The 23248-nt window shown below is 37.0% G+C and overlaps 1 protein-coding gene across 9 annotated transcripts in view; it reads left to right on the top strand.

Moving 5' to 3' along the window:
- Positions 1 to 23248, top strand: part of MAPK10 (mitogen-activated protein kinase 10) — a 144199-nt gene that overhangs the window by 32671 nt on the left and 88280 nt on the right. For 7 of the 9 annotated variants that reach the window (XM_061350943.1, XM_061350935.1, XM_061350942.1 and 4 more), the window contains one exon: positions 22712 to 22864. The exons of the other annotated variants lie outside the window; for them this stretch is intronic. The gene's annotated coding sequence lies outside the window, so the exon portion shown is untranslated. The remainder of the gene's footprint in view (positions 1 to 22711; positions 22865 to 23248) is intronic. 9 annotated transcript variants of the gene reach the window in all.

The following is a 23248-nucleotide window of genomic DNA, read 5'->3' on the forward strand; positions in this document are numbered from 1 at the left end:
AGCAGTGGAAAATAGAGTTAATTTCAAATTGAAATCCCACAGCTTTCATCTGAACACCTGCTGTTTATAATCGGTATATGAAACATTAACTGTGATTACTCCTTCCCATTCCCAAAGGTACCCAAAACCAAACAGCTGTTACTCCTTAAGATTATGTTTAACATCAGTTTAAAGCCAGTAATATCAGGGACACGGTTAGATAGCATGCAGAGTTCCTAGGGTCCGTTCGTTATGGTAGATCAGTGAGTAAATAAAAGTAATTTCTTGTGAAACATACCTGTGAGAAATGAGAATACTGGCCATTTTCCAGTGAATTTGAGCAATGTTACTGTTCATTGTGAGGGACAGGGGATGAGGTGAGAAATGTTGCTTTGGCTGCCAAATTAAAAGTCTAGTTTTATGCAGACTTCCGTGCTAAAAGCACTACATATATTTGATGAGTATGACTAAATAAACTTATGTAGTATACATAGAGCAGGTATATGTACTAGGTATTGCAGTATAATGTGGACTTTAGAAAGAAGTGCTCTTGATTTAGGAAACATAAATAACACATGTGAACAGGACTCTGATTTTGCTGTCATGTATGAGATCCTTTTTAATTGTTTGATGGGATTTGGGCATGTGTAGAAGGCTTTGAATTAGCGAGTGAGAAAGTGTGATTTTTTGTTGTTTTCTATTTTTGTACAAGGAACTGAGATCATGTTTGTTTAGTTGCCTGAGGCATTTTGTATTTCAAATATTTTTTTTCCCTGGTTTCAGTTTGTAAAATACAAGAGCACATAGAATGTCAGTTCTAAGAAGTATTTAGCAATAAACAGGCAGAAATGTTATGCTGTAATCTTTCATATTGGTGTGTTATACTTTTTTGTTTCTGTTATCTGTAAAACTGTCTTGATAACACTGGCTACTTCACTGCACAATTGTGATAATGAAGGGCAAAAGACATAGGGTCTGTATTCTGGTTTCCTTTACACCTTTGTATATATGGTCTTAATTGCTGTGATGAAAGCTAAAACTTTGTGGATTTATTATTTGAGAAAATGAGATAAGAATTAGCCCTGGATCTTTTTGGTTTTGCTTTCTTTTTATAGTCCAGTTTTGTTTTCCTTCAGCTTCCTGCCAACTTGGGATTTGGGTGGAGAAAAAAGGGGGAAAAGCAGAATCCTTATTTTCTACCTTTTTACACAATGGTTAAAGCACTTTCGGATTTTTTTAACTTAAATAATTTATCTTTTTCCTATCTTTTGTAAAGGACACTAGTTGCATGCAGGCATTTAGGAAGCCTCACAGAAATTTAATACAACATATAAAACTACCTTGATTTTAAAACAGAGATGCAGAAATTAAAGCAAGATTCTGGAAGTTTCCACTGATTTGGAGTATTTCTTGATTTTGAGCTCCTAATGAATACTTGGAGCTGACTGTGCCTAGACTCTTACTGGATTTGTAAGTTTTCTACTAGTCCTAGATTTCTGCTCCTGCGAACATTTCACATAGTCAGAAGTTGACATAGGATGTTTGAACAGTGTCCTGAAGAGAATTGCTGAAATTAGCTGCCTCCTGTGAATTTTAAGTGGTTATCCATTTAAATACCATCAATAATGCTGTGGTAACAGCACAAATTATATCACTACCCAGAATTTAAGGTGTTGTGACACTAGTCAGCCTTGGAACTGCTCAACAGAGCAGTTAGATACAGGATGGCATCAAGGTCAGCCAGCTCTGTGAGCAGATAGTAATCCTATGCCATTTTCTCTGTGTAATTCCTATAGTAGAGTCACTGCATTTTATTTTCACTATTTTATATGTATTCCTAATATCCATGTGGATATTGTGATTTATGTTCGATATTTCCAGCCTCATTTAGTGTGGGTAGAATAGCCCTGTTGAGAAATACATGTACAACAATAATTTACAACAGCAATCTGGGTACTCCCAGATTAACTAGAATTTTTACATTGCATGTGCAGGTAAAAGCAGGCTCACCTGGACTGTTGGATCATTTAATCTCTGAACACATTTCATTCTGTTAAAAAAAGTACTGGTTGGGTCAAATATATTTCAAACTATTTGTCCTATTTCACTTTATATCTAGCAACATGTCATCTTCACAAAATGCATCTGTTTGTAGGTCTTTGTCACAGACTGTATTTCAAACATAAGAAGTGATTGAAGGTGTAATTGCTTTTTGAATTCCCATTTGTGTTTTCCTTAACATGATACAGGACCCATCTTGTACATGACAGATCTACCTCATCTGACTTCTGCTTATTAATATGTTCCTATGGTGAGAAATAATTTCTAATGTTCCTTTCTGGATGCAGCTTGTTTGTATCTTAGTGAATGTTTTGGAAATAATATTTTGCAGGATAGCGTCCATTGTCACATAGAAAGATGAAACGGAAGATGCCTTGGGGTCTGTATTGATTTTGGTTTATTTCACTATCAGTGCTTCTGATTTTCTTTAATACAATGGAATTTTTGGAAAAGCTTACTAAGATAAATTTGGATTAATTTAAATTTTAATATGTCCATTCATCTATAAGCTGTCCTTTCATTTAGAGATTTTCTTATATTTGCAACTACTTCATCTTTCTTTATCCAAATTAAGGCCATGCTCTGCTGACATTATGCCATCCTGGCAAAACAAAGATAACATATACTAGTCAAATAAACACATTCACATTTACTTTTATCATCAATGGCTTTGATTCAGAATTAGCTTGCTCTAGTGTGTAAAGGCTTTAACCACCAATTTTTTGGCAGTTAACTGGTTAAGTACCAAAATGTTTTCATATAGATATGCTGATTTATCCTAGATAACTTTCAGATACGCGGTTTGCTGTTAGATATAAATATTATACATACACTTTCTTTTCCCCCTTGGAACAGCTGCCGATATTTAAATGACAGCCAGAACTGTGGTTGCCTATGTCCCTTGCAAATTAGGCTTTCCATGTTGTACCAATAAAGTAATGCTATCTATTATACAGAAAATGAATAATGAAGCAAGACCAGCCTGGGGTGTTTGTTCCCCATCTGCTTTTGTAAATGTTAATGTTGGTTCTAGGGCAAGAACTATGGCCTGAAGCTAAAGGAGGAAGAAAGTTTTTACTGGTTGTTAAGATATCACTCTCAAAAGGAAAAGCAAAAAGTAAAATAAATAAGGTGGTCATGGAGGTATCACTGGTGCCAGTAAACCATAGCTTTCAAGTAAACACTGACAAGGTGCCACACAAAGAATATTGACTGGACTCTACTAGCTATGGTATGATGTGCCTGTAACTTTATCATAAAGATTGTTTCTAGTGAAATGCTCTAGATAGTCGTATGTACAAAATGGCAGGACCTCATTCTGAGGGAATCTGTCAAATTCTGTTACTTTTTCAGATTATCCGGTGTATCTCCTCTCATGCTTTCTGTCATTACATTTTAAATAATTAATCATAACTATAAATCTCCGTGCAAAGTGAATAATTTCAGGTCAGGAGTGCACTATTCTCTTTTCATTGTTCTGATGTGCCTGATCAGTGTGCACTAGCACATTCCTAAGCATGTAAAAAATGCCATGGAAATTAACGTAATGACTTATCTTTGAATTAGACATACATTATTTTGCTGAATCAGGACAATGCAGACAAAGAAAAGTATCCTTGCAATGGGGACTGCTTTTTCTTTTGTGGATATTATTATTATTAATTGTTAATTTACTGATTAATATTATACATTAATATTATGCATTAATATTAGATACAGATATCTTGGCTAGTTTATTATTAGGAAACAAGAGGGACAAGGGTAGAAGTTCTTGTAGTAGTGGTAATAATGTGAATTTTGACTACAGACGCAGAAATGGCTGGTATAGATATCTGTCCTTTTGTAAACAGGAGGTAAATGTAGCTTGTGCCAGCATTACTCAGTTGTTCATTGCATGTGTTTCTACTTCAGTTTAGGTATTCAGTCAAAGGCAGTTGAAAGTGTGTTACCAACATAAGCTTTGTTACAGGAATTACAAGGTATGGGACATGGCAAATGCAACAAGATCTCTGGAAAGCCAGGTTTGCTGTTCTTGCACTGATGGAGTTCTGAGGAAGGGGAGCGCATACAGCAGAGACTATAGGAATGCTTGCATAGTAGCCCCAACTCCATATACCTAACTTGAACAAGTTTCAGTGGGAAATCTGTCTCTCTAAGGCTTGGGCACAAATATTTTAGGCAGAGGAGTCAGTAGGTGTGTGATATGCTCAGAATCATGCTACTGTTGAGTAGTTATTTCAGCTATGCCAAAGTTTAGGTCAGAACTTAATACCCCATATTTTCTTTGGTCAGCTTTTGCAGAAATGCAAGACATATAAACTCATTCTGTGTGAATTTAAGTCAGTCCTTACAATGATGATTATCATTCAGTAAGAATCCATACTTTGGGATAGTGCAGGTTTTCTTGGAACAAAAATTGAGAAACAGGAAAGGAAGAACAGTGGTAAAGAGGGAAAGAAGTAAGAACAGAATTTTATTTCTAAGATGGTGAATAAAATGTCCAGATATGAAGAACTATTTTTTCTTTTTTTTTTTTTTAAGACTAAAACTTGACCTCTTAGAATAACCACTGAAATAATGAAAGAGCCATTGTGAAAGGACGTTCTGAAAATAATTTGTATCTTTTGAATTCCTTCAATAGTTTGAAACAGTCAGTTTCTGCTTGTATTCCTGTTAACAAAGAAGCAATTTATTTTGATACATTGAAAACATCAGTTTATATAAATAACTTTAACCTCAGTGAAAAAACACTTTCATAACAGTATTATGACTCCCTGTTTGAATATGAAGGATTATTTCTAGAATTCAGTTAAAGAACCAGAAACACCTGTAAATTTATTACAATAACGATGGAATCATTAAAAACACGATTGGATATCATAATGTTAATCTTGGAGACAAATTAACAAGCTTTCAGTTTTTCTATGCGAGTAGAAATGTCATCAAAAAACCTATATCTGCCTACATTTGCAATGGACTTAAGAGTATGTAGGGAGAATGCCAGGGAGGAGGACCTGTTGCACGAGGAAGCTCAGCTACAAGAATGCAGCTCTGCAGTAGTCAGACCAATTAATTCTTTAAGGCAACCATCAAGGCACATCCAAAGGTGATTACAAGATGAGCAGTAGTCTGAAAAAAGGAAAATATGTTGCCATTTAATTTTTAATACTGTTAACCCAAACTATATGTGAACACACTGAATAATGAGACAGAAAAATAACCCCACCACTTTTTTGAAGGAAGAACCTCTGGTTTTGCATTTCTCATTTAGTCTACATTTTAGATATTTGACATATTTTTTTGATACATGCACATAGCAGGACATTCAGACACAGTTTCAGTTGTATTATGCTGCAAAATAATGGCCCTTCCATCCCTACTCCCTTCTTGTTTGGCTTTTCACAGATATTTTTTTTCTCAATGTATCAGACTGCTTTACTGCTATGGAAACTTCTTTCTATTGTCTTCCTATAATTTTCTACAGTTCATTGCTGTCTGTCCAGTAACTGCTACAACAATATATCTGACTCCCTGGTATAGACGTCTGATAAGCTTACACTGGGCTTTTTGTAGACCAGAGGTATGATACACAAATATAGCAAAATATATTTGTGTGTCACATCTGTGGTTTGGTTTCTGGTACAAGGGTATCTATAGTTCACAGTCCATTCCCTCAACAATGGCTTATTAAATGCTTTGAATGATGGATAATAATCATCTTAAAGAAGGAGGAAGCAAAAAAATCCATGTTTAAGAACATAACCCAAGGCTCAAAGTAACTATTTGTTCTTTGTCAGATGGAACTCAGCTTTAAAGGGTTACTAAATTACGACCATTTCAGTTGGTTTGATGTGTATTTAGACTGAGCTGCCATTTCTGAAGGTTACATTTGTTACAGGGCCTTCAGGCCATTTCCAATGTTAACTGACAGATTATGACAACTAGTAGAGTTCATTTCATTTGAACAATATATCATGCAAAAAGTTGTCCATTCATCTTATGAAACTGGTAAATTTGTGTAAAACAGGGTCTTTGACATTTTATTTTGCAAGAAAATTATCCCCCCCTTACTATCCTCACCTCCATTATGCTATAATCATAGTATAAGGGTCATTATAGACAAAAGATATTAAAACTTCTGCCTTCCTGGTAATGTTTTTCATACCAAGTGGTCTTTTTCACCTTAGGGAACCTAAAAGATTAAGCTTGTGAGTGCGGTCTGGGGTCATAGGTTGTTTAGGTGTGAGAGCAAAACCCTGTGGTTTTCTAGCATGTATGATGTATGGAGAAAGGAGTTTGGCTTACTTGCTTTATTTTTCTCCTTATTGCTTTCTAAGAGCTTCACATAATATTGTGAAAGAGTGAAGGAACATATCAGGTAGCCTTGAACTGTCCTAACATTCCCAAACATTGAGAAGGGGGCCAAGAAAAACTTGTCAATGCTAGATGTATTGTTTCCCTTATATAAAAAGAGGTAGAGAAGTACTGTGCTGTTTCCTCATTTCTTGTTTAGGTTAAAATGTAAAGTTACTTAGCTTGATATAGCAAACTGTAGTTTGAAAAGTTAAGTAACAGGCAGTATTATCCCTTTCATTTCTATTTAAGCCTGCAGAAAGGTTTTCACTGTTTTAAGGCACCAGAGAAAGTCCCAAGCACATCCATGTTTTAGAATCAAAGTTTGAAGTATATAAAGTCACTTTGACAATCAGCTGCTTAGTGCTGATGTGCTGCTGCAGTGCTGCATTTACAGAATACTACCAACGTTATCTGTGCTACAGAAGACACAAATATAAAGGGAATTTCTGCTCCAGTAAACTCCCATCCCAGAAAGCAGACGCAAAAAAAGAAGGCCTCAACTTGTGCATCCCAGAGACAGGAGGTGATTGTAGATATAATTCCATGTCATTTAAATAATTTCTGGAAGGCTTCCCTTAGTGATATGCTGGAGGGAAGGAATGCCATCCAGAGGGACCTTGACACACTTGTGAGGTGGCATGATGTCAGCCTTATGAAGTTTTCCCTGCCCATGGCAGGGGGGATTGGAACTGAATGATCTTAAAGTCCTTTCCAACCCTAAATATTCTACGATTCTATTCTATGATTCTATGGTTAGTGCTTTCAGTTTCTAGTGATTTTGGTTGGCAGATGCAATTTGCAAAGTGTTTGTCAGTGTTTGAGTGCTTTTCAAAGTGGTTTTAATAACCTCAGGCAGAGAGCAGAAAAAGAGTTCACTTTTTTCTGGAACAAGTTACAGCTTCTTACTTTGATGGTTTCTTTCTTCTAATGGTCACATTGAAATCCGTGAGGATTTCCTCACCTGATGACTGATTTTTTTAGTATAGTGTCAGTTCTTAAACTTCAGGTGTTAAGGAAATCTTTCAATTCAGTGCCCAGATTCTCTGAAAGCTGAAGGACAAATTGTTCACTGAAAGAAGTCAAGTTCTATTTTTCTACATGTATGGAATTGTGCTTTCATTGCTTCTGACAGATAATCCTGTAATTGCAAGCCTTGTGGCTACTGCTTGTTTGCTGTCAGGCCTGTGGTAGGAACAATGCTCAAAGGACAAAGAATAGGTAACACCGAACCTGAAATGGACATTTGCTATCTGTCTGGATTTAGCCTGGAGAAGAGAAGGCTGCGTGGAGACCTGATAGCAGCCTTCCAGTATCTGAAGGGGGCACATAGGGATGCTGGGGATGGACTCTTCATTAGGGACTGTAGTGATACGACAAGGGGTAATGGGTTAAAACTTAAACAGGGGAAGTTTAGATTGGATATAAGGAGGAAATTCTTTCCTGTCAGGGTGGTGAGGCACTGGAATAGGTTGCCCAGGGAGGTTGTGAATGCTCCATCCCTGGCAATGTTCAAGGCCAGGTTGGATGAGGCCTTGGGTGATATGGTTTAGAGCGAGGTGTCCCTGCCCATGGCAGGGGGGTTGGAACTTGATGATCTTAAGGTCCTTTCCAACCCTAACTATTCTATGATTGTGGGTAAAAAATAACACAATTTCAGCAAAATGAACTCTTGAAAATATCCTGTGATATAGGCATGCTGAGTCTCCCTGGAGATGGATAGTTAGGAAGAGTCAGTATGGACAATATTTTCACCAAGGTTTTTATTGTCTATAAAATTATCAAAACAGACTTAGTTGAAATCTACATGATAAAGCTGACAAAATTTTAAATGAGTCACTAAATAAAGTCTTAATTGTTTCATATTTCATATATGAGGGACTCAGGGTCACACTGGGGTTCAACAATAGGCAGAAAACGTAAAACTCAGTGAGGAAATCTGTGCTTGTTAAGGGTGATTGTTGCTGGAAGTTTCTAATCATAGAAGAGATGACATAGAGTCTAAAAAAGAAAATCCACATGGGAACAGGAGGGGTGATTTGAATGGATATTCCAAACTGAAATAATCAGAATTTAGGTGCCCTGAAAAGAGCTAGCAGGGTAAGAAAAGCTTCAGCCCACAAGAAAACAGAAAGTGATCTCTAAGCAGCTTCACAAAAACTTTTTCAGAGAGCAGATTATAGTTCAAGTACATATCTCTAAAACACCAAAACGTTCAGTAGTTAGTAAAGGGATAGTATTTTTATTTTCGAAGATTATAGAGGCATTTTCCAGATTTTTTTTCTGTGTGTATTAATTTATTGACACATCAACATGACCAAAATAGACAATTTTGAACAGCTTTATACTTCATGATGCCAAAAGTTCCTATACAGTTCATAGAAACACACACAAAAGGGTGGAAAAATGCTTAAAATACAATATTGTATGTACATGTAAATGCTGTTAGCTTTAATAGAAACACACAAAAATATGTGAAAATAAGGAAAATAAGAAATATTGTGTAAGAAAAGAAATGTGTAATTTGGAAACCAGAGATGTGGACAACACAAAGGTGTAATTCTGGGAAAACATCCTGTACCATGAAGAAAGGTGCTGTTTAAAAAACCTACGCCCAATACATATGTTCTTTCTATGCGACCTTCAAAAGCAGGTGAGATTATAATAATAAAGAAGGAATTCTGGAGAGGAGGAGTGTTCTTGGGCAGCATGTCAAGGGCAAACAGTGGTCAGCTGTATTGGAGGCAACTGCATTGCAGTGACAGGAGCAAACTGGACATGGACTTTGCTGTTCAGAGAGCATGTCTGCTGTTTGGAGACAGGGAAGGGGAAAGAAATGGAAACCACAGAAAGCCTTCAGTAGTCTGGCAGCATGTGCATTTCTTGTGAAGGGAAAATAGATACCAGTAGGATGTGGTACGTTAGTATGTTCAGCAAACTTGAAAGGAATGGAGACAAACATTTTCTCAGGTTTGGTAAATAGTCATGGTTGAGGGGGAGAGAGGGGGGCACAGGGAGCTATAAAGAACCCTTTCATTTTCTTCATTTAATTTTGGAAAATAGGTTATTGGTAGTAGACATTCATGAGAGATTCTCTTGGGGAAAAAAAACCCACAAAAGTGTTTACCCCTTCTGTTGTTTAAGAAAAGATTCTTTTTTCCCCCCTACCAGTTCACTGAGATCCTGACACTTACCAGTACAAGAATACTAACAATTTGTTAACCTCATCTTTCACTCTGTGTTTTATGGATATGTTTTCGTGTTACAGGCTATAGCTCTGACAGGCAGCTCAGTTTAACCACAGTATCTGACAAGAAGAAAGCATCTAGGGAAAACTTGCTTATAGAGACCTTCAGCTTGGTAAACCATTTGGTTTAGTGAGCTGGGGACTACAGTAGTGAATTTGTACAGGCCAGTAGGGTGAGGAGAAATGGAAGTAAGCCACACAATCCCAAACAACATCTGAAAGGTGCCTCTTTTTTTTTTTTTCCTTCTTAGCAAACTATTGACCTGTCTTTTTGATTACTGTAGCAAAAGTAGGAATCTTAATATCATAACCAGCAATAATAATAATAATAATAATCATCATCATAAAGCATTAAAACTAAAATATATAGATTCATTGTTGATTCAACCAATACATATTTTCAGCTTTCTAGATGCCCTTGTGAGTTTCATGTTTGTGTTCAGCATTGTGGGGAACAGATCCTGTCTTTTTGGATGTGACTGTTTTATGAAAAACTGCTCATATAGCAAACGCCACAAAAGGCTAGGCCTGCGTTCAGCTACAGTGAAGCAGTAGCTGAACTTACCTACTGAAGCATTTGGTGTTTGCTCTGAAAGCTGTGGAATTATGTGGTGCTATGCAATGGCAATAGTGTAACTCCAGTTAACCCACAGGTAGCTTTAGATGTTAAGCTGAATATATTGTAGGTGATAGAGTGAAACATTATAATCAGTCCTGGAAATCATAACATCAGCAGCATGGGTGATGAGTGTGTTGTGCAATAGCTCATTTCTGGCTTTCTCTTCTTAAAACTGGCCAGGACCAGACAGAGCCTCTAAACTCCGCTGGCAGTAGTGAGGTTAGAGCATTAACAGCTGATGCTCATAGTTTTATCACTGAAGGTTATCTGTTGTACATGGCATGGGTAGGTGAGTGCCATGGTTGTGACTGTTACTTTACCTGTTGTCTTTGATTTTTGCAAAAGGGTAGATGTATTTGCCCAAACAGCATTCTACTCTGAGCGAGTCAGTGCTGTAGTGGTCTGCCAGTATAATTCAGACTGGCAACTGTGCCAAACATCTTGGCAGTACTTCAGAGAGATAGCATTTATGTTTTAGGAAGGTGATGTATTGTGAAAGCTGTCATGTTATGTTGTACTGATGGAGGAGCCAACTGGAATTAGTGAGACAGAATTCTCTTCAATCTCTGTAACCTGTGACTTCTGAACTGAAAAGCTTCTCTTTCTCTCTTTATTTTTTTTTCTTTTTTTTTTTTTTTTTTTACACCGTTGGAAGTGAATCTTTAGATACTTTGAGGCAAAACACGGTACAAATACTATAGATACTGCCCATTGAATATTGCATACGTCTTTGTCTAAATATTAAAATTGCAAGAACATTTATGGGCGAATTTTTGTCCAGGAAGATAAACACATGTAAAAAAGACATAAAAGGTAACTGACTAATGCTCAACTAAGGTGTATGGTATCTAGGTCGACCAGTTAAATTTCTTGCTGATCTGCCTTTTTCTTACTGAATTAAACCTGAAATAAAGTTCTTGGCTGAAAAAGAACAATCTGATTATAACCTTGGATCCCCAGTGTTTGCTATTACCACAATTCTCAGCAGCATTTATTACTTGGGGCTCATTGCCTGTGCTAGTGTAGTTTCTGCACAGGAAAGAATTTGGAAGGCATGGAATGAGATGCAGCAAGGAACACCGGATTTGATCAAGTCATCATACCGTACATCACCTGCTCAGTATTACCATAGGACTTGCTGCTAAAGACAATTTAGAGTTGCAAAATCACAAGTTGGCAGTCTTGTCCTTGAGGCTATTCCTTCATTTGTTCTGATCTGAGTTATATCGGTATGTATCAAGAGGCGGTATTCAACTGGCATAGTTGAATGTGCTGGGATTAGCCTTTCATAATGTTTAAAGTGAGGTAGGTGACTAATACTAATTTCTTTGTATTTTGCCTGCTTGCAAGTCCTGGAGGGATAAGAATTAGATGAGGAAATGGGATCAGGGTTATAATGTGTCTATGACTGTCTACCATAATGTTTCCTATGTAGTTTTAATGAGCTAAAACCAGACATGTCTCTCCCTTAGGAAGTCAGAGCTAACTGCGTAAGCAGTCAGGGTGTGAAGAGGTAAATCTTGTAGCTGAAACACTGATTTATAGAACTTCAGTGCAGTATTATCTCACTTGCTGGCTTTTTTAACTTTCTAGATGTGATACATCGTCTAGACAATCTTGATATGATTCTTTAATAATATAATGTCTATAATACATAGTTTATGAGTCTTTGAAAACTGCCATGGCTATTGTAGATGAGCAAGTAGCTTAGGTGGGTTTTGGTGGGTGGGTGTTTTTTTTTCTCTTTTGAAAACATGTAGAGAACTTTCAAACACACTTTTATTGTGAGTTGTTATTTCTTGGGCTGTTCATTTACTGACTTAGAAGCCTTTGGATATTTCCAGCTACATGGAAATACAGCCTTGCTCTGTAGTGCTTCGCTTCTGATTATACTCGAAGCCTCACTCATTGTTCCAAGTAGTAAGAATCAAATCTTGTTTGGCATATAGAGCTTCACAGTACACCTACAAAAGCAACCCCCAAATCAGCCAGTATTCATGTGTTACTACAGACAAAACAATAGAGTGTCCACATTAAGAGAAGAAAAGCAGACAGTGAAATGAACTCAGAGGAGATCAGAATTATGGCCCAATCTGAATGAAATACAAGCCAGTAATTTCATTTTGATATTTCAGCTTTTAGGTATTCTCCTGTTTTTCTTATGTAAAATAACTTTTCAAAGTGTGAAAGAAGACGAACTTTAGGAGCACTATTGTTCGTTCACATTTCTTTACCTGTGCTTCCTGCAGACCTTGGCTTCAAGACGGTGAGCTAGTTGTTAACTGTCTCTGACAATGTGAGCCCTCTATAGCTCTTCTGCTTACATTATCATGCTCTCAGGTTATTAAAACAAAACAAAACAAAAACAACCCCACAACAAAAAACAATCTCAAAAACCCAACACCAGCACCTATCCCACCCCCCAGTAAAAGCCCAAAACACCAAACTTCACGAAGATTCTTTTGAGATTGTGAAAGTGGTTTAGAAATGCAAGTTAGAATATCATCAATGGCAGACATTTTTATCTGACTTCTGCATGGTTTGTGGTGAGTGTTTTGGGGGGGGGGGGTTTGGAGATGCTACAAGAGTGAAGCAGGCTTTGCTTCAGATGTCAAGCAACAACTTACTTGGAGAATCTAAATTAGTGTCTTGTTTGGGGGATGTCAAAAGCAGCTGGATATGATGTTGCTTCTCATAATCTCATCTACATTGCTGCTCTGCTTCTCCAAGCTTGTTTGCTTCAGCATGTGCTTAGTAATATTTTCTTAAACTTTTTCCACTGTTTCATTTTGTGTTTTAAACTCTAGATAAAATAAATTAGAAACTTTGCATTATTATCATTTTAACATAAATCAGTATGACATTACTGATTGCCCTGGTGACATTTATATATAAAAAATAAAAAATAATAATCTATATCTGTGATACAGTTAAAGTTATAACTCCTTATATAATAAAATTATATTATGCATGTCATCAAAGTATGTGATTTTATTGTGTGTATACTTAATGAAAGATGAAATTGTGGTCCTTATGTGACTTAAAAGTTAAAGGCTTAAAAAAATAAACAACTCACCATAAAAATGTGAGCATTAGCTACCTGATTTTGGCTTCAGCGTACAATCAGTAAAGGAGGACATACACTCACCAAGTGTATTTCCCATTGTTCTTGCTGCCCAGTGAAGTGTGTTAGCTGCTCCCACAGCAGTAGGACTCAGTCTCCACCTATTCACTGTATCACAAGAGGAAATGTGAGTGCCAGGGTTGAATGGTGTTGTCCATTCCTCTATGGTTTTCTTTTCTCTGGTCATTAACTAGGACAAAGACCCAGTGCTGCATCTTAGTCAGTAATGTCGCATTGATTTATGTTAAGATGGTAATAAGTAAAAATTTCTAATTTTACTTTTGCTTTGTTATGCAGATTTGACTAAAATGTTGCTGGTTGGTCTTGGATATTAGAGAATATTTAAGCAGCGATAACTTTCTCCTAAAATTATGGAATCTTCTTACATGTATTACACTGATTGAAAGGAGAAGGGAGCTAGTAGAATAAGGATGCTTTAGCCTAAAGTTCAGCTTACCAGTTAAGCTGTTTTTTAGATTTGTTCCACAAAGTTCTTAAGCACGCCTATCAGGGAAGTAGAATGCTCTAGACTAATTACTTTGCTGAATTTGGACAGTAAAACATAACTGAAAGGTATTAGGTTGGTACTGTAAATATGAGCTCTTTATTGCTAACGAGAACACTAATGAAATAATCCAAAGCACAGTGACATCAATAGAAGGATATTTATTGAATACAGTATCTCAGTATGAGACAAAATGTGACCTGCACTCATTATTTTGAGATTGTGAATGTGTGCTACAATCAGAAAGGAAGTTACTGAACTGGCATAAATATTATTCCTAAGGTTGAAACATCTTTATCAATCACAGAAAGCTTCTGTGTTACAGGATTAAGAAGTCTTACATTTTATATAAATAATGGAATCCAAAGACAAGATGCCACTGATGTTCAAGGAATGGAGGTCAACAATTGCTGCAGTATCTGACTATACAGGAATATTTATCTTGTCTCTGCCCACTGCTATCTTATTGTTACTGAGAGTACGTCTTTTGAGAGATATATGTGTGTCTCCTACAGGCTTGAGACTATGGATGTTAATTTCTTGCCTTTTATTTACTACCTTCTGGCTGCTTGAAAACTGAGTTTCACAGTGACACATTTTGTGCTTTCTGTAGTGAGCATGTTAAGCTGTAGCCTCTGTTAAAACCTGAAGTAATTGTATAGCCTATTCCTTTTGGCTATCTTGTCGTGAGCTGGGACTAGCCTCGTACTTCTACTGCTTCCCCTTGTATATGTTTAGTTGCAGTCTTTTCTTTCTATTAGACTTAGCTGTCTCAGTGGTTTTGTTTACAGTATCTTTTACTTTGATAGAAAATAAATGTAGCCTTACAGATATATTGTATCCATACAAATTCTATCAAGTGCTTAGATCATGCAAGTGTTTTATCTCATTAATTAATGTTTAATGTTTTAAAGTTGCAGCATTACTGTCTATTTCTGTTGATTAGACAATGTTTTTGGTATTACTAAGAGTAAAATATTAGAACACTTACCTGTATTTTTCCCTATTTTTTTCTGCAAAGATATTTAGTTTCCCAAATATGTAGGTACATGGCTATTTGTGGATCTTACTTTGTCTATTTCAGTTTATTTTTTCTCTTATTATTTTTACTAATTACTATCAATATTTATATTTTCCTATTTTTAGCACAATCCCTAGTTATGTGAACTATTTCTCCACACATAAACTGCAGGGAAAGCCAAATTATTCTGAAGTATCTATATGCTATAGGTAAACTATGATATACTTTTGCCTTTATTTAGTTTTTGTTAAATGTGTGCCTACACTGTTGTCAGTGGAAGATTATAGTATGCATCCAACTGGTTTTGAATTATCTAACTTGACTGCTGAGAAGAATGGAGTCCTAGTAATTTGGAACTCCCTATGAACTGCAGCAAAAACGGCTTGATGCCCAGCTGTTGAAGCTCATCTGCATGCTACTGTGGCTATTTTATTAGCAGTGCCCAGAACGGCTTGTTCAAACTTGTGTGTTCTGTCTACTTAAGCTGAAGCCACAGCACTTTGAACTTACTGATAATTTAATGTGAGAATGCAAAATGATTTTGGAACTCAAGTTTGCTTTCTATGTTGCAACAGATAGCATGAGACCTGACTTTAGACGCTGGATTCATAATATGAGTTAGCATTCCTCTGAGACCTGAATACATTACAAATTAGTGTCCAGGTCCAGTACAAAACTGAGAAAAGATCCAAGCTATCAAACCCTTTCCTTTTCAAAGGGAGTTGTCTCTTATGTCCTTATTCATCTGTCCCTAAACTTCACAATGTCCTCCTGTGTGACACACATGATTGTAGCAATGTCAGTGTGCAGACAGAATTTTAATGAAGGGGGTTGTTTTGTTTTGCTTTGAACTTTCTGATGAGCTCAAATGCATCAAGAATATACATATCTGACAGTACGAAGAGGTAAAGGGCAAAGACCCATTCTTGCTCTCTGTCAGAGAAGTTTTAAAATATCTTGCCATTTGATGTGCTGCATCCCATTGTAGAGGTGGAAAAGCTGTAGATTCATTTCTAGCACGAGTGATCTAACAGTATGCAGAGAGAAGTAGCTGTACTAAATCCAGGAAAGATATCAAAATAGCTATCCCTTTGAATTTGAGAAAAATGTTAGAATCATAGAGTCATAGAATAGTTAGGGTTGGAAAGGACCTTAAGATCATCGAGTTCCAACCCCCTTGCCATGGGCAGGGACACTTCACTGTAAATCATATTACCCAAGGCCTCGTCCAAGCTGGCCTTGAACACTGCCAGGGATGAAGCATTCACAACCTCCCTGGAAAGGTTGTTAACTGAATTCTTCCTGTGTACCTTCATAAACTTGCAGAGTGCCTTTGTAATTCATTTACTCATGGAAATGCCATTAAGCAAATTACATTAGTTACTTTAGCCTGCCTACAGAACCTATTTACTTATACTTGATTTTACACAGTATGTAAAGAAATAAGAATTTCTGATAAATATAAATACATTTTTAACTTACCATCTCCATGTTGCCAGGAGTGATAGTCTTTTCAGCTGCAGTGGTGTCTCTGTACTTTGATTCAGGTAACAGCTGCATATGTGTCTAGTCTCTGAAGACAATTTTTAACCCTCCTAGTCTATCAATGATGATAACGGGACATTGGTGTTTCTTGGGAAGACATCAGTGTTTCTTGGGTATTTGTTCTTCAAGCTCCTTCAACATACGTTGTCTGAAAACTGGTGCTGAGCAGCACTTCACAAAATGTCAATGTATTAGGTTGTATACATTTGCCACAGTTACATAAATATGAGTAACTATATAGGCACATGCTTGAAAGGACTGCTGCATGTTAATACATTCATGGACACTTACTTATCCTTATTGAGTTAGACTAAGAATTTGTGGTTCATATTGCATAGAATACAGTAGATAAGTTCACATTTGATGAGGAAGAAAGTTCATTGTGTAGGGGTTTTTTATATCCAACAACTCCATCAGGTGTATCAGTGTAAATCCACTGTTACTTCCCAGAATATGGTACCATGTGCTATGCTGGTTTATTTGTAGGGTTGTCTTCTCTTTCTGTTGTACGCTGTTGTTTCTGTTCATGTTTCTTATGGAGAGTCATTCCAGACAATGTAATTGTTATTTTTTTATTCTTAATGCTTTATTTCTTTGAAGAATAGGTAGTGCACAGTCATTTAGCAGGTCTGGCAGATGCAACCTTGCTGGCAAGTAGTGGCACTTCATTGTGCCTGTATGGGTCTGAGGAGTGATAAGTAATCAACATGTGGACCCATACAAACTGAATTTTTTTCAGGTGAAGGACATAAGGAGGCTCTGAGATGCCTTAACTGGAGAGAATATGTATCTATTTAGCAGTGAAATTTAGTGGCTTGTGGTTGCTGTTTCTGAAAGCATTCCTCTGGTAATTTTCATTTATATACATTTTATATATATATATATATATATATATATATATATATATATATATAGACTGAGCTTGCTATTTAGACAGTGTGAATTAGATAGATATCTGTGGTTTCTATGGGAGAAGTAGGAACATACAGTAAATGTGCTGATGGCAGAGTATGAACTTCATTCCATCGTAGTACAGTTAGGAGTTTTATTCTCTTTGTGAGTAGAAGCTGGGCCAGTCAGTGGTCTCACAGTGGTTGTAGACATTGAGCTAGACCTGACAAGAAATGAGAAACACAGGGTGTTAGCGTTGTCTTTCTGTGATCTACAGACGCATTCACATTTGTGATTAGACTGCTCAGCATCGAGTGGTTATCTTCCAACTGAGTCATCATCTTTCTTAAAAAAGAAAGTATTTTCACAGTATTTTCCCACAGAGAAAAAAGTTATCTATTCATGATTCATTTAGTATGAACAGAAATGAAGGGAATCCCAGTACAGTCAAGGATATTTAAACTGATATTTTCCTCCCAGATAAGACCAGCTTTAGATTTTTTCATTACTGACTTGCTTATGCATGTTGTAAGAGAAAAATCCTGGAAGAACTGTAGAGAACTGCAGCTTATCCTAGACTGTATATTTGCAACTTCTTACATCCATACTTTCTGTATAAATATAAGGAGGGATGCACAAACACAGTGGTCCATTCTCAGTTTGGTGCATCATTAGGACTTATGACTACAGCTACAGGTCCAAAAGGAAAGGGTCATTAGTGAACCTAGGTGAATGCTGGTACTCAGAAAAGAAATGTTTTCCTTCTGCAGCAGATAATTGCATGCCTTGCAGACATGGGAGTATAGAAAAGCTGATAAACTTTCGCCATCTTCATGATTTGTGCCATAACAATGACATATCCTCACCCGCAGGACCTTAGGCAGCTTGATCACTTAAGCTCTTTTGGATTTTTTAATTACATAGATTTTTTTTCTGATTCTAAGTCCTTTTTACTTAGGCCTTGGTTTTCCTGCCTTCCCTCTGAGGCAGATAGCACTAAAAATAATAATTCCCCCCCCCCGTCACCTTTGATGTAACCCGTCAGTCTTTCAGGCTCTTCTTTTGCAAAGAACAGATAGAAATACAAGTTTTATGCTGTATGGTTTAAGTTTATAAAGCAAAACAAACAGAACCAAACAAGCAAAAAACACAACATAACAAAACTAACAAAAACCACAACCAAACAAAAACAATGTGATAAAATACATTCTTCAGCACTTAAAGGGAGCCTGGGGTGGAGAGGTTATGTTCTGAGTGAAGACCTACACATTAATCATGTTTCTTTTAAAAGAAGGACTTGCCTTTCCAAATCCAAACCACATAGTCCAAAACAAGGGTATGTAGTGATAGGACAAGGGGGAATAGTTTTAAACTGAAAGAGTTACGTAAGAATAATTACATTGATATCTCTCTTTACACAGTGTGTCTGATACACTGGAGTAATTCTTGACAAATAAAATGCTCTCCTAGAAGACAGTGCCCTACACTTTCTCTTTCACGTATGCAATTTTATTCAGATTAAGCAAAGAAGATTTCAATAGCACACTGATGCTCACACACATTTTGCTTCAAAGGGCTGCAGCAGACATATACACTGACAAGGTTTTTCAGTGTTTCCACTGCAGTGCTCACGGTCACAGTGTAGGTGAGATTTTGTTTGTGTTTTGGCTCTGCATTACCCCAAGCTAACCCTTAGTTAATGCTCAGAATTTACTTTTAGTGATGAGTTTTGTCAGTAAACTGTCCATCCTGTTCACATGCCTTTGTTTGGATTCTTCACTTTCTCTGGCCTTTATTTTAATAATCATGGTAAAGAAGCTCTTGCATAGTGAAAAATTTCATTAAGCCTTCACCGGCAGTGACTGATGTTAGTCACCAATGAACCTGCTTTTCCTTTCCCTGAAATAAACAGTACAGTTTCCTTCAAATACTGATGTTAGAGGAAGAAATCCTGTCAGGAAAAGAAATTGTCATGAATTTGTAGCTACAGGTTGGTTGAATAAGCATATGCCTACATCTGCCTTCCATTTGCGAAGTGAATTTTTGTCTTCATTTATTTCTAAATCATGAGTTGAAGTCTAAAAAAATTATTGGGGCATTTTGTTTTTAAAAGGAGAATCTTTGTGTGTTCTTGGTTTTCATCTTGAAGACTTAAGCGTGTTCTCTGTTGTCTTTCTGCAACTGTAAGGGACAGAAACATCTTTTAAATGAAAGTTAAAACTCTGAAGCTTTGCGAAGAGCAAGAAATACTATCAGATTTTGTGATACCATAGTAAGAGTTGCCAATAGTAGCAGTAGAAAAGTAAGTAAAGGCTGGTCATGCTGGACAGTGGCTCATATCCTTTTGAGAATGGCAGACACCTGAAGCTGGAAGGGCCACACTATGTTACAGACTTATGCAGATGAGTGATATATTTCTGTTGCTAAGGATTATTTGTAATCACAACAAAACTCTGCTTCTGTGCTGGTGGTGTTTGGTTTTAAAATTATCCTTCCATTACAGCTTTGACATTTGCCTTGAAAAGACTTGTAAATTTTGTGGACTTGCGGTGGCCACATTCCTTTTCTCTTTTTTCCCTTCTTCTCTTCCAAATCCAAGTAGACTTCTTGCAACTTTAGTTTCTGTCCTGTCAGCAGCAACATCTGCTTTGTGCTCTGCTGACTCTGCAGAAGTCTTTGAGAAGTTCTACTTCAGTAATTGTCTCTACTATTCCCAGTCATGGAAGTGCTCCTACTGTGGAGCTGGTGTAGTGTATATGTCATTTTATTTTTATCTTCATTGAAATGCAGCCAGGAGCAGGCATGAATTCACTAAAATGTCTTGGAAATGGAAATGTCTTTCTGTAACTGGTTTAATGCGCCTTTCTTATTGGGAATTGGAGGCGCCCATCTTGCTTTGATGAGCTTTTTAAGCATCCAATTCATTATTGCTGATGCTGTGAATTTCTTTTGTACAACATCTATTTCAATGTACAGACTGATAAACAGCATCCTGCTTAACAGCAGGATAGAGATTTCTTTTTAGCATCGTGGTTGAATTTTCTTCAGGATTCATTAACTGTTGAAGAGCACATGCCGGCTAGTATAGAGAAGGATATGATGACCTTCTCTAACCATTCAAGTATTGTAGGTAAGTTCTGTCTGTCAAAAAACCACAACCCCCTAAAATCCCGAACACTGCAAACGTGCTGAGGGTGCACTCAATCCCACTGCCCATGTCACCAACAAAGATGCTGAACAGTGCCAGTCCTGCTATGATACAGCTGTAATAAGTTGCACTGAGCAACCCTAGAGTCACGTCATGGAAGATGGGCCTTGAAAATGCTGTGGGAATGTTAAAGGTCATCCGCATACAAAGGAAATGTGCTGCAATAAGATGCTCTTTCAGCTGCCTGCTTTCTTGTGTCTTCCAGAGGTGTTTTATGAGCTCTTGGACTAAGCATTCATACTTTGTTGAGCAGAAATTGATAGTTCCTGTGGTTACATTTGGAGTGACACTGAAAATTTAAAAACAAAACTAAACCATCTCAAACAGACCAACCATAAACAGTTATTGGTTAATAGTCCATGTCTGACAGGCTTTCAGACTACAGGGATAAATGCACCATGCAAAGGCATTTATTCATAGTGTTGTTAAACTTGGTGCAAATGTGGACGAAAAGTGCTTTGGAGAGTGAAGATCAAGTCTTGTTGGCTGCAGTTTCTCTGGTTGTTGGAAAGTTGATAAGAAAACTTGACTTAAGTGAAACATTGAACTCTTATAGTAGGGTTGTTTCATCAGATTACAGTAATTCAAGTGCAGTGGCTGTTTAAAATCACATTTGGCATGTGTAATGCAACTGACACAGAGTATACTAGTCATACAGGCTCCTCATTAACAGGTAAAACTCTCAATGTTTTTATAGGGGACATAGACTAATTATGGAGGTGGACATAACCCTGATTAACCTTTCTGCTAGTGGTTAATTTGGTTCAGAGTACATAAATTTTCTGTGACTTCTTTTATATCTTTGTAAGCCTAGCATCCTGCTGAGCACTGTTCCCATGATACAGAGTTTATTTATAAGCAGGAAATTCTCCATTGAATGCAATGTAAATTGCAAGGGCATGTTCCATTATGAAAAACAAGTTATGAAAATATCTGTCAGAAATAATTACAGCCGATCCTGCTGTTGGGCAGAAATATAGACTAGATAGTTTACTGGTGTCTCCTGCAGAAGTATTTTCATAGTTCTGTTACCAGGAATGTCAGAATACTGTGAAAAAGAAAATCACATATAACAAGAAATAGGAAAGGAAATGTTACTAATCCTCTGTTCTTGGCTTTGCACAGTCGTTTGTGACATGGGCTTACTCTTCCATGACTGTGAAGAAAGCAGAGTATGCTTATGAATGCTAAAGATTTGAAGGCTCTTGAATCTACAAATATTTCCTTGTTTTTTCACTGATGTCTAAGGATGTTTTTAAGGTCTTTAAACAGCTACTTGCTCCTTTTAAAGTTTACACCTTAAGTCAGATGTGGCATACAGTACACATATGGTATGAAGTGCATATTTTGACAGGTCATCTTAAGAGTGACTTTTAAGAATGTTAACGGAGAAGCTGTTGGTTGCCATTGCCCTCCCCTCCCACATCCTCTAGATAATAAAACTCTACTATTGCTCAGGACAGCAGAGAGGAAGACGAAATGTATAGTTGGCAGGGCCAAAAAAGGTAGATAGGTAAATAGCTACTGTAATGTCATGGGTATGGTAAAAACTGGAGTGTCAATATTATTCTTAAAGAGTGAACAACGCCATCTTTCTCACCTTTCCTCATCAATATGCAGTTGATAAGATTTTATTGATTGCCTCTTAAATTTATACTTAAATATTTCAGCACTGATGTTTTGGGAGTTTTAATTTACGTTTCCACAGGTTTATTTCTCCAACTAAGGAATCTTCTTTTTACTATAGGCCTTCAGTTTTCTGCAGAAAGAATATCCAGGATGTGGATTTATTATTATTGTACAATGGCACGTTTCTCTGTACAATGGACTATTCTCTGTTCCCAAAGGTCCACAACTACAGAAATGTCCTCTACGTGGATTTGAACAAGATATTGCAGTCACTGAATATCACAATGCACAGTAGCAACCTCCAGGCTTCTTTATCTAACAGAGTATGCTAGTGGGTGAAAGTACTGACTTCAGAAAGGCTGCAGAGGGTTTGAAAGAAAACAGCTGTTTTAATGGGAGAAAATGGACCACTCAGTGTTCCTTGCTCACGTTATCAGTGCTGCTTTGAACTGAAGCATAGTAAAAGAGGCAACTGTCCAAAATCAGACCCACGCTTCCTTAACCCTGCATGTCTTAACTCCCTTGACAGCTGTCTTCCGCTGGGACGAGGTGAAACTTCGCCAGGCTGCATTTGTTGAGCATTGGTCCCCAGATTTGCAGCTCTTCCTGGGAAGACCTCAGAACAGAACAATTACAAGTCACCTGGACAAAATGTAACTTCACTGTCAATATCCTATCCCTGGTAAGTCATTTGGGGCCTTCTTGTTACTGATAAAAATAAGCTTAACACAAAGGAAAATCCCTGCAAAAGAAGTTAACTACGATAAAAATGTTATGTGTTTCTGAAATGTTCATATTGTGCTGTGACGAGTATACTATAAAAATGCGGGAAAAGTAAAAGGAAGAGAACTAATACAGGAGAAGAGATATTTTCCAAAGGTGTTCTGTAGTTTGCTGTTTGTAGCTATTGTTTGTAGTCTGCCCTTGTGAGGAGAACTGATTGTGACCAAAGACCTCATTTATGAAAAATGCATGAATGTTATGACAGAGCTGGTTTTTTTATTTGACCAGTCAATGGACCTTTGGAAACCATTGAATGAATATGGCATTTTGCATGATGGCTCAA

Source organism: Neopsephotus bourkii, unplaced genomic scaffold (genome assembly GCF_033783945.1).
Source record: "Neopsephotus bourkii isolate Nb327-2 ecotype Australia unplaced genomic scaffold, CSIRO-AGI_Nbou_v1 NB_547, whole genome shotgun sequence".
NCBI lineage: Eukaryota > Metazoa > Chordata > Aves > Psittaciformes > Psittacidae > Neopsephotus > Neopsephotus bourkii.